The 14,797-nt window shown below is 44.3% G+C and overlaps 1 pseudogene; it reads left to right on the forward strand.

The window, feature by feature from the left end:
- The first annotated feature begins 357 nt into the window (after positions 1 to 357).
- LOC123453066 lies at positions 358 to 11,037 on the forward strand (annotated as a pseudogene).
- The last annotated feature ends 3,760 nt before the right edge of the window (positions 11,038 to 14,797 follow it).

Here is a 14,797-nt window from a genome sequence, read left to right on the forward strand (position 1 = left end):
ATGCCACGTGTTAGTCCTTTAGTCCCGGGTTGAGCCACCAACCGGGACTAAAGGGTGATACGAACGGTTGCCACCACCACTCCCCGCCGCGTAGCCCTTTAGTCCCGGTTTGGGACACAAACCGGGACTAAAGGCTCCTTACGGGCCGGGACTAAAGCCTCGAGGGAGGCATTGAGAATTGGGGCGACGTGGCCGGGCCTTTAGTGCCGGCCCAGAGGCACTCCGGGACTAAATGGTCCAGGCCAAAGGCCCGTTTTCTACTAGTGCTATAAAGAGGCCTATATTTTGTAGATCACATACCATCATCCATCCTTTACATAACTAGAACACAAGCACCATTACCAAGAAAGGTTTAGCTAACACAAATCCACCATGAAGATCTTCATCATCCTTACAATCCTTGCCATGGCGACTACCTTTGCCACCTCTGAGATGCAAGTCAACCCTAGTGTCCAAGTACAATCGACACAACAACAACCCTATCCCGAGTCTCAGCAACCATTCATCAGTCAATCACAATAACAATTTCCCCAGCCACAACAACCATTCCCTCAACAACCACAACGTCCATTTCCTCAATCCCAGGAGGAATGGCTCCAGCAACCACAACACCAATTTCCCCAACCCACACAACAATTCCCCCAACGGCCACTACTACCGTTTACCCACCCGTTCCTACCATTCCCCGACCAACTACTCCCTCAGCCACCACACCAATCATTCCCCCAGCCCCCACAATCATACCCTCAGCCACTGTTACAACCTTTTCCTCAGCCCCCGCAACAAAAATATCCCGAGCAACCACAACAACCATTTCCTTGGCAACAACCAACTATTCAGCTATATCTCCAACAACAACTGAATCCGTGCAAGGAGTTTCTCTTGCAACAGTGCAGGCTGATGACCCACAAGTGTAGGGGATCTATCGTAGTCCTTTCAATAAGTAAGAGTGTCGAACCCGATGAGGAGAAGAAGGATCTGACAAGTGGTTTTCAGCAAGGTAATCTATGCAAGCACTGAAATTATCGATAACAGATAGTTGTGTGATAAGATGATTCGTAGCAAGTAGCAAGTAACAAGTAGCAAAGGTGCAGAAAAGGGGCCCAATCCCTTTTGTATCAAGGGACAAGCCTGGACAAACTCTTATAGGAGGTAAAGCGTTCCCGAGGACACGTGAGAATTTCTGTCAAGCTAGTTTTCATCATGTTCATATGATTCGCGTTCGCTACTTTGATAGTTTGATATGTGGGTGGACCGGTGCTTGGGTGCTGCCCTTACTTGGACAAACCTCCCACTTATTATTAACCCCTCTCACAAGCATCGGCAAATACGAAAGAAGAATTAAGACAAAGTCTAACCATAACATTAAACTAGTGGATCCAAATCAGCCCCTTACGAAGCAACACATAAACTAGGGTTTAAGATTCTATCACTCTAGCAACCAGTCATCTACTAATTACTTACCAATGCCTTCATATAGGCCCAAATAATGGTGAAGTGTTATCAAGTCGACGTTCACATAACACCACTAGAGGAAAAAAACATACAACGCATCAAAATATCGAACGAATAACAAATTCATATAACTACATATAGCAAGACTTATCCCATGTCCTCAGGAACAAAAGTGACTACTCAGAAAGCATAATCATATTCATGACCAGAGAGGTAGTGAATAGCATCAAGGATCTGAACATATAATCTTCCACCGAGTAATCCAACTAGCATCAACTACAAACACTACTGAAATTCACAAATTTGCCATCTGCCAAGGCGGACGACAAAGGGTGCAACCACGGACGGCAAAGGCTTTGCCGTCGGTCAGCTGACGGCAAAGTAGACGGCAAAAAAAATCCGGTGAAGAGGTTCTTTGCCGTGTGCTTTCTCAAAGCGGACAACAAAGAATCTTTGCCATGAGGGGGCAGACGGCAAAATAAATGGGACGACACATATTGCAACATCCCTCTTAAGTGTTAACGGCAGGCCTCCTCTCTTTGCCGTCTGCCTTCCCCCCTTTGCCATGTGGGGGCAGACGGCAAAGAGGGGAGAGAGAGGGGGCAGATTCCCCCCTTTGCCGTCTACCTTCCCCCCTTTGCCATGTGGGGGCAGACGGAAAAGGGGGGAATCTGCCCCCTCTCTCTCCCCCCTTTGTCGTCTGCCTTCCCCCTTTTGCCATGTGGGGCAGACGGCAAAGAGGGGAAAGAGAGGGGGCAGATTCCCCCCTTTGCCGTCTGCCTTCCCCCCTTTGCCATGTGGTGGCAGACGACAAAGAGGGGAACCAGCCCCTTATTTATTTATTTTTTGTTATATCTAGCATTTTTAACAATAATCAGGATATATATATATATATATATATATATATATATATATATATATATATATATATATATATATATTTGACATAAATAAATTTCTTTCCGTACTCATAACCATATTAAAATAACCACTTATATCCAGCTTTCAAGTTGCATCCGTACCAAACCATATATTACACCAGTTTCATCCACATGCATACAAAGTTTCATATATTCATATACTACAATAGTTTCAATACAACCCATGGTACAAGAAATCATCTTCAAGCATTCCATCAATATTTTCCAAGCTTCCCGTGAAGTGAAGGTAATCTGCAAAATGACAAAAAAGAAAGTTAGAAGAATAATACTAGATGAAGTAGTGTATATATAGGTTATTTCGGAGAGAAATTAGCTAAGTATAGACCATTTAGGAGCTAACTAAGCTAATTATGTCATTTAGGTGGAACCCTAGCTAACTATAGGTCGTTTCAGAGCTAACTTGGGTAAAATAGGCCATTCTGGAGCAAACTATGCTTATTAAGCCATTTTTGATCTAGCTAGGCTAATTATAGGCCATTTAATACCTAAGTTAGGGGGAATAGGTCATGTTGCAGCTACGTAAGCCTTATTATGTCATTTAGAAGAGAACTTAGCTAACTATAGGTCATGTTTTATTAAATAGACCATTTAGGAGCTAACTAAGCTAATTATGTCATTTCGTAGGATAATTAGCCAATTTAGCCTTTCTTGGATGAGTCTAAGCTACGTAGAAGAAGAGAAAGAGAAGAAGAAGTAAATGAAGGAGGAGGAGGAGAAGGAGGAGGAGGAGAAGGAGAAGGAAGAGGAGAAGAAGAAGAAAAGAAGAAGGAGAAGGAGAAGGAGGAAGAAGGAGGAAGAAGAAGGAGAAGGAGGAACAAGGAGGAAGAAGAAGGAGAAGGATTAGCTCCTTCTCCTTATTCTCCTCCTTCTTCTCCTTCTTCTTATCCTCCTCCCTCTCCTTCTTCTTCTCCTTTTCTTCTTCTTCCTTCCTTTCATTTTTCCTCTTTCTTCTCCTCTTGTCCCCTTCTTCGGGCTAAATTGGCTAAGAATGCCTTTTTGGAGCTAATTATGTCATTTCGAGGATAATTAGCTAAGTATAGGTCATGTTTTATTAAATAGACCATTTAGGAGCTAACTAAGCTAATTATGTCATTTAGATGGATATTAGCCAATTTAGCCTTTGTTGGATGAGTCTAAGCTACGTAGAAGAAGAGAAAGAGAAGAAGAAGTAAAAGAAGGAGGAGGAGGAGGAGGAGGAGAAGGAGAAGAAGAAGAAAAGAAGAAGGAGAAGGAGAAGGAGGAAGAAGGAGGAAGAAGAAGGAGAAGGAGGAGCTCCTTCTCCTTCTTCTCCTCCTTCTTCGTATCCTCCTCCCTCTCCTTCTTCTTCTTCTCCTCTTCTTCTTCTTCCTTCCTTTGATTTTTCCTCTTTCTTCTCGTCTTGTCCCCTTCTTCGGGCTAAATTGGCTAAGAATGCCTTTTTGGAGCTAATTATGTCATTTCGAGGATAATTAGCTAAGTATAGGTTATTTTTTATTAAATAGGTCATTTTGGAGCTAACTAAGCTAATTTTGTCATTTAGATGGATAATTAGCCAATTTAGGCTTTCTTGGATGAGTCTAAGCTACGTAGAAGAAGAGAAACAGAAGAATAAGTAAAAGAAGGAGGAGGAGGAGTAGGAGGAGAAGGAGAAGGAAGAGGAGAAGAAGAAGAAAAGAAGAAGGAGAAGGAGAAGGAGGAAGAAGGAGGAAGAAGGAGAAGGAGGAGCTCCTTCTCCTTCTTCTCCTCCTTCTTCTCCTTCTTCTTATCCTCCTCCATCTCCTTCTTCTTATTCTCCCCTTCTTCTTCTTCCTTCCTTTCATTTTTCCTCTTTCTTCTCGTCTTGTCCCCTTCTTCGGGCTAAATTGGCTAAGAATGCCTTTTTGGAGCTAATTATGTCATTTCCAGGATAATTAGCTAAGTATAGGTCATTTTTAATTAAATAGGTCATTTTGGAGCTAACTAAGCTAATTATGTCATTTAGATGGATAATTAGCCAATTTATCCTTTCTTGGATGAGTCTAAGCTACGTAGAAGAATAGAAAAGAAGAAGAAGTAAAAGAAGAAGGAGGAGGAGGAGGAGGAGGAGGAGAAGGAGAAGGAGAGGAGAAGAAGAAGAAAAGAAGAAGGAGAAGGAGAAGGAGGAAGAAGAAGGAGAAGGAGGAGAACCTTCTCCTTCTTCTTATCCTCCTCCCTCTCCTTCTTCTTCTTCTCCTCTTCTTCTTCTTCCTTCCTTTCATTTTTCCTCTTTCTTCTCCTCTTGTCCCCTTCTACGGGCTAAATTGGCTAAGAATGCCTTTTTGGAGCTAATTATGTCATTTCGAGGATAATTAGCTAAGTATAGGTCATTTTTGATTAAATAGGTCATTTTGGAGCTAACTAAGCTAATTCTGTCATTTAGATGGATAATTAGCCAATTTAGCCTTTCTTGGATGAGTCTAAGCTACGTAGAAGAAGAGAAAGAGAAGAAGAAGTAAAAGAAGGAGGAGGAGGGGGAGGAAGAGAAGGAGAAGAAGAGGAGAAGAAGAAGAAAATAAGAAGGAGAAGGAGAAGGAGGAAGAAGGAGGAAGAAGAAGGAGAAGGAGCTCCTTCTCCTTCTTCTCCTCCTTCTTCTCCTTCTTATCCTCCTCCCTCTCCTTCTTCTTCTTCTCCTCTTCTTCTTCTTCCTTCCCTTCTTCGGGCTAAATTGGCTAAGCTAATTATGTCATTTAGATGGAAGTCTAGCTATCTTTTATTAAAACACTAGAAATAACATACCTAAGTTAGGGTGAAGCACGGTGGCTCTGGCTTGTTTCACCTGGAGAAGGCTGCCCTGGAGAAGGCTCGACTGTAGAAGGGTCGTGCGATGCGTTTCGGGAGATATTTTGCACCAAACATCGTTTGCAATGTGTAGTTAGCATGAGGACACTCTTAAGATCACTACACTGAAATGAAACTCACCGTCCCCGCCACGTTAATGACTGGCATCGGCGGAGGGACTTGGCCGCTCTTCTCGCACATAGACTGTACATTTGGTTTCGACAAGTCAAACTTTTTATTTATTAATGAAACGAACATTCAAATGCAAGATTTGAAATAACATGAAGAAGAAACTTACCACGAAGAGCTTGTATATGGCCCTGTTAGACGCATCATTCCGTGCCCTCTCCGCCTCCATCAATGCAGTCGTCCTCTCCTCCAGCTCCCTAATTTCCTTATCCTTCTCCGCTATAGCCGCCTGCATTGCCTCTCTCTCTTTCTGAATAGCAGCCTGCAACACAACTCATTGTTAGCAATGTAATCATATTGGTTCCAACGCACAACATAAAGCGGAAAGATAGTTGAGTCCATTAAACTAGCCTCGATGGCGAGCTCGACTGGCCGTGGACGACGTGTTATCTCCGGACAAGAGCTCGTTTGGCGTGCCTTTATCTGCCGGAGAGTGTTAGGACAACGTATAAGGCTGTCTCCAATGGTGATCGAGCCATGGGGCCTCCTGTTGCCAGCTATCATCACCAGCTCGGGATCAATAGGCCCTGGGTCTCTTGGGACGTACCCTCATCCCTTCTTTGCTCCGGAGTCGCCTGGAAGGAAGCCTCTGGGACACGAGTCTCGTGGGTCGAAGGCTCGTCGACCTGAGGCTCGTCGACCCGAGGCTCGTGAATTGGAGACCATGTAGCCTTCACCTCAGACGAATCCACCCTAGAAGTCCCGTGCTCAGGTGAATCCGCTTGGGGTAGTGGCGGAGACCGTGTAGCCCTACCTCTCTCGCGGCCACGTGTACCTTTAGTACAACATAAATACCAACATGAGTAATAAAATGTATATAAATAGCAATATGCACAACATAAGTACAACATAAATACCAACATGAATACAACGTGTACCTTTAGTGCCTCTCGGCTTCGCGGGGGGTCCACCTCCTCTCACGGGGGATGCTCCTTGCATAGTAGAAAGCAACACTCTCCGAAGAGGCGAGGCAGGAATGGAAGTACCCATCCCATCACCCGCCGACGAAGAAGCAGCCGCGGAGTGCTTTCGACCCTTTCCCACCATCTTTCAACACCTGTCATGACAAAGAGTAAATGAAATTAGTACAACATAAATACCAACAGGAGTAATAAAATGTATATAATTTAAGTCTATCATCGTCATAAATACCAACATGACTAATAAAAATTGAATACCTAACATGAACTCAAAATTTATATATAGTATAATAGTTGAATACCTGACATGAACTAATAACAATCGTCCTCCTCTATATATTCTTCGGGGTCAATAAATGCATCATGATCATCACTATCATCAATAAATGCATCATCATCATCACTATCACGAAGAACATGTGGAAGGCCACCATTATGTAATCGGTCAAGAAGTGATAGGTGTCTCCTTTCCGATAGCAGAGACAGAACAATTTGTAGTCTTTAGGTCGGGCATAGATAGCTCTTTGCCAAAGGTACGAAAGTGATACCCGTTGATGTTGTATTTGTCAAATGAACGGACGTTATAGTCAAAACCATTAGCGACTTGTCTCAACTCGGCGTCCATAGACTCTGCATCAGCCTACAAGTTTAATACGAAAGAATGGATTCATTAGCCGCAAATTAGACCAATAAATCAAATGGCCCCTTAATGGTAATTAATTACCCTTTGTTTGAACCAAGAGATGAAACCGGGATAGTCGCCTCCATGCTTTGCGAGAAGCTCATACTCTTCGACGGAATCCTTTTCGATGACCGCTCCATCCGAGAATTCGGCGACGTATCGACTATATCAAATATCCGGGAATAAGAGTAGTTCAAATCAATTAGAAGTTGCGGAACAATAAATTACCGAGAACTTACTCGATGTACGGCCGCACTTCTGTTAGGTTGGTGAAGATATACAATGAAATGGTCGCCATTCTTCGACATCCAACGATTTCCCTTTCGAAGCACCGGATGGTGCGAGCTTACCTTTGATTGAAGAAACCTATAGCTAGCAAGTTCCGCATCGGATCCGGAGCACAGCATACGGGAAAACAAACCCAATCTACACATACTCGGGCTGTCCATGGATAATGTTGGACAATTCGAAAGGATGGCGGTTATAAATATGCAAAGAAATGCATATTTATAGATGTCGCCCTTTCGAACGGGAGACGCATACTGGTCACGCATACTCATGATTGAAGAAACCTATAGCTAGAAAGTTTCATCGGCACGAAGACCGGGACAGAGAAAATTAAGCGGGTAGGAGGAGAAGTCATTTGTGCTCACCAACAAACGCAAGGGCGGAGCTCGTCCAACGCACGTGGAGGTCGTCGAACAACTGCACATTGAAATTCACTCGATCAACACAAATATGATGTTTTTATAATTAACATAATCGGAAAATATGTGACCTAACTCATAATTTACAAAATTATGACCCCGTCGGCTTAGTGGCGTCGATGGTCGGTGGTGTCGGGTGTCGGTGGCGTCGATGGTCGGTGGTGTCGGGTGTCGGTGGCGTCGGCGGTCGGGGGTTAGTTGTGTCGGTGGTCGGGGGTTAGTGTTGTCGGGGGTCGAGGATCACTGGCGTCAGGGGTTGGGGTCTCTCTGGTCAACAAGAGGCCGAAGAGGTGTCGGGGGTCGGGGGTTGGGGGTCAATGGTGTCGGGGGTCGGGGGTAGGGGGTCGGGGGTCGAGGGTCAGGGGCGTCGGGGGTCGGGGGTCGAGGGTCAGTGGCGTCGGGAGTCGAGGGTCAGTGGCGTCGGACGTCGGGGGTCGAGGGTCGAGGGTCAGTGGCTTCTGGAGTCGAGGTCAATGGCGTCGGGCATCGGGGGTCGGGGGTTAGTGGAGTCAGGGGTCGGGAGTCGGGGGTCGGGGGTCAGTGGTGTCGGGCGTCGGGGGTCAGGATCGGGTCTTAGTGGTGTCGGAGGTCGGGGGTCGAGGGTCGGGGGTTGGTGGCGTCGGGCGTCGGGGGTCATGGGCCGGGGGTCGGGGTCCTTTCTTTCTTCTTCTCCTCTCTCCTCCTCTTCTTCTTCTTCTTCTTGATCATCATATTATTATTCTTCTTCTTCTTTCTCCTCCTCCTCCTCCTCCTCCTCCTCTTCTTCTTTCTTTTATCTTTCTCCTCCTTTCTTCTTTCTTCTTCTTCTTCTTCTTCTTCTTCTTCCTTTTTCTTCTAGTTTATTATTCTCTTATTTTCTTCTATGTTTTTTTTCTATCTATTTTTTCTTCTCTATCTACTTTTTCTACCTAATAAACTAACTATCTAATTTCACATAAAAACGGAAAAAAACTAACTATCCAATTTAACAGAAAAATAGAAAATAAACTAACTATCTAAATTAACTATCTAATTTAAAAGAAAAAACAGGAAATAAAGACAAAAAAAACTTACCTGCAGTGGGAGGAGGGTAGTGGGAGGAGGGGAGGGCGAGCTCCGGCCCTGGGTGGCAGGGAGGAGGGGCGTGGGGAGGAGGTGCGCCGGGAGGAGGGGAGGGCGAGCTCCGGCCATGGGCGGCGGTGGTGGGCCAGAGCGGTTCCAGTGGTTGTGGTGGCAGTGCTTGGGTGGGTAGAGCGCGAGGAGGAGGGCCGTAGGGAGGAGGGACACGGGGAGGAGGGGAGCGGGGAGCTCCGATCGTGGGCGGCGGCGTTGGGCCGGAGCAGCTCAGGTGGTGGTGGCGGCGGCACTGGAGTGGGCAGGGGCGTGCGTGAGAGAGGCAGGAGATCGAGGGGAGTGGGGGTGGAGTGTGCCGTTAGGGGAGCGGGGGTGGGGGCTGGGTGCCGTTAGGGGGAGCGCCCCTTTGCCGTCTGCAGAAGCTAGGAGGCAGACGGCAAAGGGGTGGGTGGGGTGGGGCGGGCTTCGGCCGTTAGGGTGGCGCCCCTTTGCCGTCTGCGTGCTCTTTGCCGTCCGCCTCTCGGGCCTTTGCCATGCGTCAGCAGACGGCAAAGAGGTGGCCGACGGCAAATAAAACCTTTGCCATCAGCAACATCTTTGCCATCTGCTTTGTACCACCTAACGGCACAGAGGATCTTTGCCATGCGTCAGCAGACGGCAAAGGCATGGCAGACGGCAAATTTCTCAATTCCAGTAGTGAATGAGTAATTAACACTACTAGCAACCTTACAAGTACCAATCGGAGTCGCAAGACAGAGATTGGTTCCAAGAGATGAACTAGGGTTTGGAGATGAGATGGTGCTGATGAAGATTTTGATGGTGATGAGTCCTCTCCGATGAGATGAGTGTTGGTTATGTCGATGGCGACGATTTCCCCCTCCGTGAGGGGAGTTTCCCGGCAGGACGATCCTGCCGGAGCTCTAGATTGGTTCTGCTCATGTTCCGCCTCGTGGCTGCGGCGATTCCTCCCGAAATCCTCCTCCTGATTTTTTCTGGAACGAAACCCTCCTTATAGCAAAAGAGGGGAGCCAGAGGGGCAACAGGGAGCCCACAAGCCCCCTAGGCGCGGCGAGGGGGTAGGCCGCGCCTAGCAGGCTTGTGGCCTCCTGGTGGGTCCCCTCTGGTACTTCTTCCGCCCAGTATTTTTTATAAATTCCAAAATAATTCCTCGTTGATTTTCACGGCTTTTGGAGTTTCGCAGAATAGGTATCTCAAACTTGCTCCTTTTTCAGGCCAGAATTCCAGCTACCGGCATTCTCCCTCTTCAGGTAAACCTTGTAAAATATGAGAGAAAAGGCATAAGTATTGTACCATGAAGTGTAATAACATCCCATAAAGCGATAAATATCAACATGAAAGCATGATGCAAAATGGACGTATCACAGGCCCATGTCGTTGTGATCGTACCTGTGGTCAAAGATCTTGCAGCAGAGCAATTGTCAGGTGATGCAGCAACAGTGTTGCTTGCAATTGGCACAGATCCCTGAACAATACAAATGCACATAAATCGATAGCATTGTGCATGCCCTCTTCATGCCGCACGTCCAAAGACAAGGCATGCAGATCGCGCAACAACAACCTCAATCACAATAAGTTGGTCAATGTGTGCTCGTCTAGGGTCAGGGCTTCGTCCAACGGCAACAACTAGCTCAAATGAAACCAATCAGATCCTTGATGTTGTAGTCCGTTCTGTCCATGTGCAACTTTAATGTCCCATCTAACTGCTCCACTATCAGAGCACCATTTGTTGGTTTACTCAGCGGTGTTGGAGCACAATGAAAAGATGAGAGCTATAATAATTAGTACATGGATCATCATTCCATAGTGGATGGACCAATCTATGTAATAATGATAAACAAAGTGTCGTGCACCATGGTGTGTGACTCGGCCAGGACTTGTCCAGTCGTGGGAATAAAAGTCATAAAAAGTTCTTCTAGCTGCTTCATTTCTTATATCATTCTTCCATGTCTTTGTACCCTATATCCGTGTGCAGATCATGTAACAACAACCTCAGCCGCAACAGGTTGGTCAATGTGTGCTCGTCCAAGGTCAGGGCATTGTCCAACCGCAACAACTAGCTCAAATGGAAGCAATCAGATCCTTGGTGTTGCAGTCCATTCCGGCCAAGTGCAACTTTAATGTCCCACCTAACTGCTCCACTACCAGAGCACCATTTGTTGGTGTAGTCACCAGTGTAGGAGGACAATGAAAAGATGAGAGCTATAATAATTAGTACATGGATCATCGTTCCATAATCGATGGACCAATCGATGTAATAATGATAAACAAAGTGTCGTGCACCATGATGTGTGACTCGACCATGACTTGTCCAGTCGTGGGAATAAAAGTCATAAAAAGTTCTTCTAAGTGCTTTATTTCTTATATCAGTTCTTCTAAGTGGTACCCCTATATTCGAGTAATATAGTAGGTGTCAAGACACGTCTTTGTATTGTTTCCCCCACGTCTTTGTAGTGACATAGTAGGGGTTAATTCATGTTGCTTGAGTTCTCTTTGTCTACTTCATGTCATTGTTCTCCAAGCATTACTCTGTTTTACTTAATAGTCTAGACGCATACGGGATAGCGGTCGATGGGTGGAGTAATAGTAATAGGTCCAGACAGGAGTTGGCCTATTTGCCTATGGATGTGATGCCTATATACACATGATCTTTGTCGTGAATATCACATAACTATGTGCTTTTGTATCAATTTCCCAATAAAATGTAGCACAGCAAAATAGGTATTGTACCTCTGGTCAAAGATCTTGCAGCAGAGCAATTGTCAAGTGATGCAGCAACAGTGTTTCCTGCAATTGGCACGGATCCCTGAACAATACAAATGCATAGCAACCGATAGCATTGTGCATGCCATCTTCATGCAGCAAGGCCAAAGACAAGGCGTGCAGATCGTGCAACAACAGCCTCAGCCACAACAGGTGGGTCAATGTGTGCTCGTCCAGGGTTAGGGCATCGTCCAACCGCAACAACTAGCTCAAATGGAAGCAATCAGATGGTTGTTGTTGCAGTCCGTTCCGGCCATGTGCAACTTTAATGTCCCACATAACTGCTCCACTATCATAGCACCATTTATCAGTGTAGTCACCGGTGTTGGAGGACAATGAACAGATGAGAGCTATAATAATTAGTACATGGATCATCATTCCATAATCGCTGGACCAATCGATGTAGTAATGATAAATAAAGTGTCATGCACCATGACTGTGACTCGACCAGGACTTGTCCAATCATGGAAATAAAAGTCATAAAAAGTTCTTCTAAGTTCTTCATTTCTTACACTTTTTCCATTAATTGTGTATGTAAACGTTGATACAAAAATGGAATCGTAAATCTCTCCGATCTAATTATTTAGTTTGGCCAACTAGATTAATCTTTCTTCAGTGTTAGGCGTGCGTTGTACTGGATTCAATCTGGTGGTACCCTATATCCGAGTAACATAGTAGGGGTCAAGACACGTCTTTGTATTGTTGGCCCACATCTTTGTAGTGACATAGTAGGGGTTACTTCATATTGCTTGAGTTCTCTGTCTATTTCATGTCATTGTTCTCCAAGCATTACCCTGTTTTACTTAATAGTCTAGATGCATGCGGGATAGGGGTTGATGGGTCCAGTAATAGTAATAGGTGCAGGCAGGAGTTAGCCTGTTTCCCTATGGATGTGATGCCTATATATCAGAGAACATACACCAAGTCCCAGCTTGTTCCCCAGTACATCTGCATAATATGATCTCTTGCGTATCCCTACACCTATTTGATGTCATATTGCAATTTTTAGGGAAAAATGAGAGGGAAAATCGGATCCAACAAAACAAGAACTGCTCTCTAAACTTGGTTCTCGATCAGTTTTGAGTAGTATAAACTAATATAGAGATATCTAATGCATATGAGTCAGTTCTCCCTCAAAAATTACCCGAAACGCTCATGAAGAACACACAATTCACATGAAACTTTCATAGGAAACTTATGGGACATGTTTCTTCAGGAGTTTGTTCACAAACTTCACAGGAACTTTCTTAATGAACACTCGAGGAGCACACTGAGAGAACATACACCATGTCCCATCTTGAACCCTTGTGCATCATAGGAAATACGGTCTCTGACTTATCCGTAGACCTAATTGCATCTCATATGGATATTTGATGGAAAACGAACAGAAAAATACGGATCGAACAAGACAAGAACTGCTCTATAAACTCGATTTTGAATCAATTTTGAGTAGTGTGAACTAATACAGAGATATCTGCCCCATACAGAGTCCATTTTTCCTCAACGAGTACTCGAAATACTCATGACAACCAAACAATTCAAAGGAACCGTTTGTAGGAACAATTTTGAAAACTTTTCTTAAGGTGTTCGCTCACAAACTGCATTGGAACTTTCTTAATGAATGTTAGACGAACGCGTTTAGAGAACGTACACCAAGTCCCAGCTTGTGCCCCAGTACATATTGATACTATGGTCTCTCGCATATCCCTAGACCGAATTGATGTCATACAACGATTTTTAGGGAAAAATGAGAGGGAAAATCGGATCCAACAAGACAAGAACTGCTCTATAAACTTGGTTCTGGATCAGTTTTGTGCAGTATAAACTAATATATAGATATCTGATGCATACGAGTCAGTTCTCCCTCAACAATTAACCGAAAAGCTCATGAAGAATGCATAATTCACATGAAACTTTCATACGGAACTTATGGAACATGTTTCTTAAGGAGTTATTCACAAACTTCACAAGAACTTTCTTAATGAACACTCGAGGAGCACACTCAGAGAACATACACCATGTCCCAGCTTGAACCCTAGTGCATCAGAGGAAATACGGTCACTCACTTATCCGTAGACCTAATTGCTTCTCATATGGATATTTGATGGAAAAATAATAGAAAAATACGGATCGAACAAGACAAGATTAACTGCTCTATAAACTCGGTTCTGAATCAATTTTGAGTAGTGTGAACTAATACAGAGATAACTGCCCCATACAGAGTCTATTTTTCCTCAACGAGTACTCAAAATACTCATGACAACCGAACAATTCAAAGGAACCATTTGTAGGAACAATGTTGAAAACTTTTCTTAAGGTGTTCGTTCACAAACTACATCGGAACTTTCTGAATGAATGCTAGACGAACGCGTTCAGAGAACATACACCTAGTCCCAGCTTGTGCCCCAGTACATCTTCAGACTATGGTCTCTCGCGTAAACCTAGACCTAATTGATGTCATACTGCAATTTTTAGGTAAAAATGAGAGGTAAAATCGGATCCAATAAGACTAGAACTGCTCTATATACTTGGTTCTGGATCAGTTTTGAGCAGTATAAACTAATATAGAGATATCTGATGCATACGAGTCAGTTCTCCCTCAACAATTTCCCGAAACGCTCATGAAGAACACACAATTCACATGAAACTTTTATAGGAAACTTATGGAACATGTTTCTTAAGGAGTTCGTTCACAAACTTCAGAGGAACTTTCTTAATAAACACGCGAGGAGCACACTCAGAGAACATACACCATGTCCCAGCTTGAACCCTGGTGCATCATAGGAAATACGGTCACTCACTTATCCGTAGACCTAATAGCATCTCATATGGATATTTGATGGAAAAAGAACAGAAAAATACGGATCGAACAAGACAAGATTAACTGCTCTATAAACTCGGTTCCGAATCAATTTTGAGTAGTGTGAACTAATACAGAGATAACTGCCCCATACAGAGTTTATTTTTCCTCAACAAGTACTCCAAATTCTAATGACAACCAAACAATTCAAAGGAACCGTTTGTAGGAACAATTTTGAAAACTTTTCTTAAGGTGTTCGTTCACAAACTACATTGGAACTTTCTTCATGAATGCTAGACGGACGCGTTCAAAGAACATACACCGAGTCCCAGCTTGTGCCCCAGTACATCTTCAGACTATGGTCTCTTGCTTATCCCCGGACCTAATTGATGTCATATTGCAATTTTTAGGGAAAAATGAGAGGGAAAATCGGATCCAACAATACTAGAACTGCTCTATAAACTTGGTTCTAGATCAGTTTTGAGCAGTATAAA

Source organism: Hordeum vulgare, chromosome 1H (genome assembly GCF_904849725.1).
Source record: "Hordeum vulgare subsp. vulgare chromosome 1H, MorexV3_pseudomolecules_assembly, whole genome shotgun sequence".
In the NCBI taxonomy this organism is placed as follows: Eukaryota; Viridiplantae; Streptophyta; class Magnoliopsida; order Poales; family Poaceae; genus Hordeum; species Hordeum vulgare.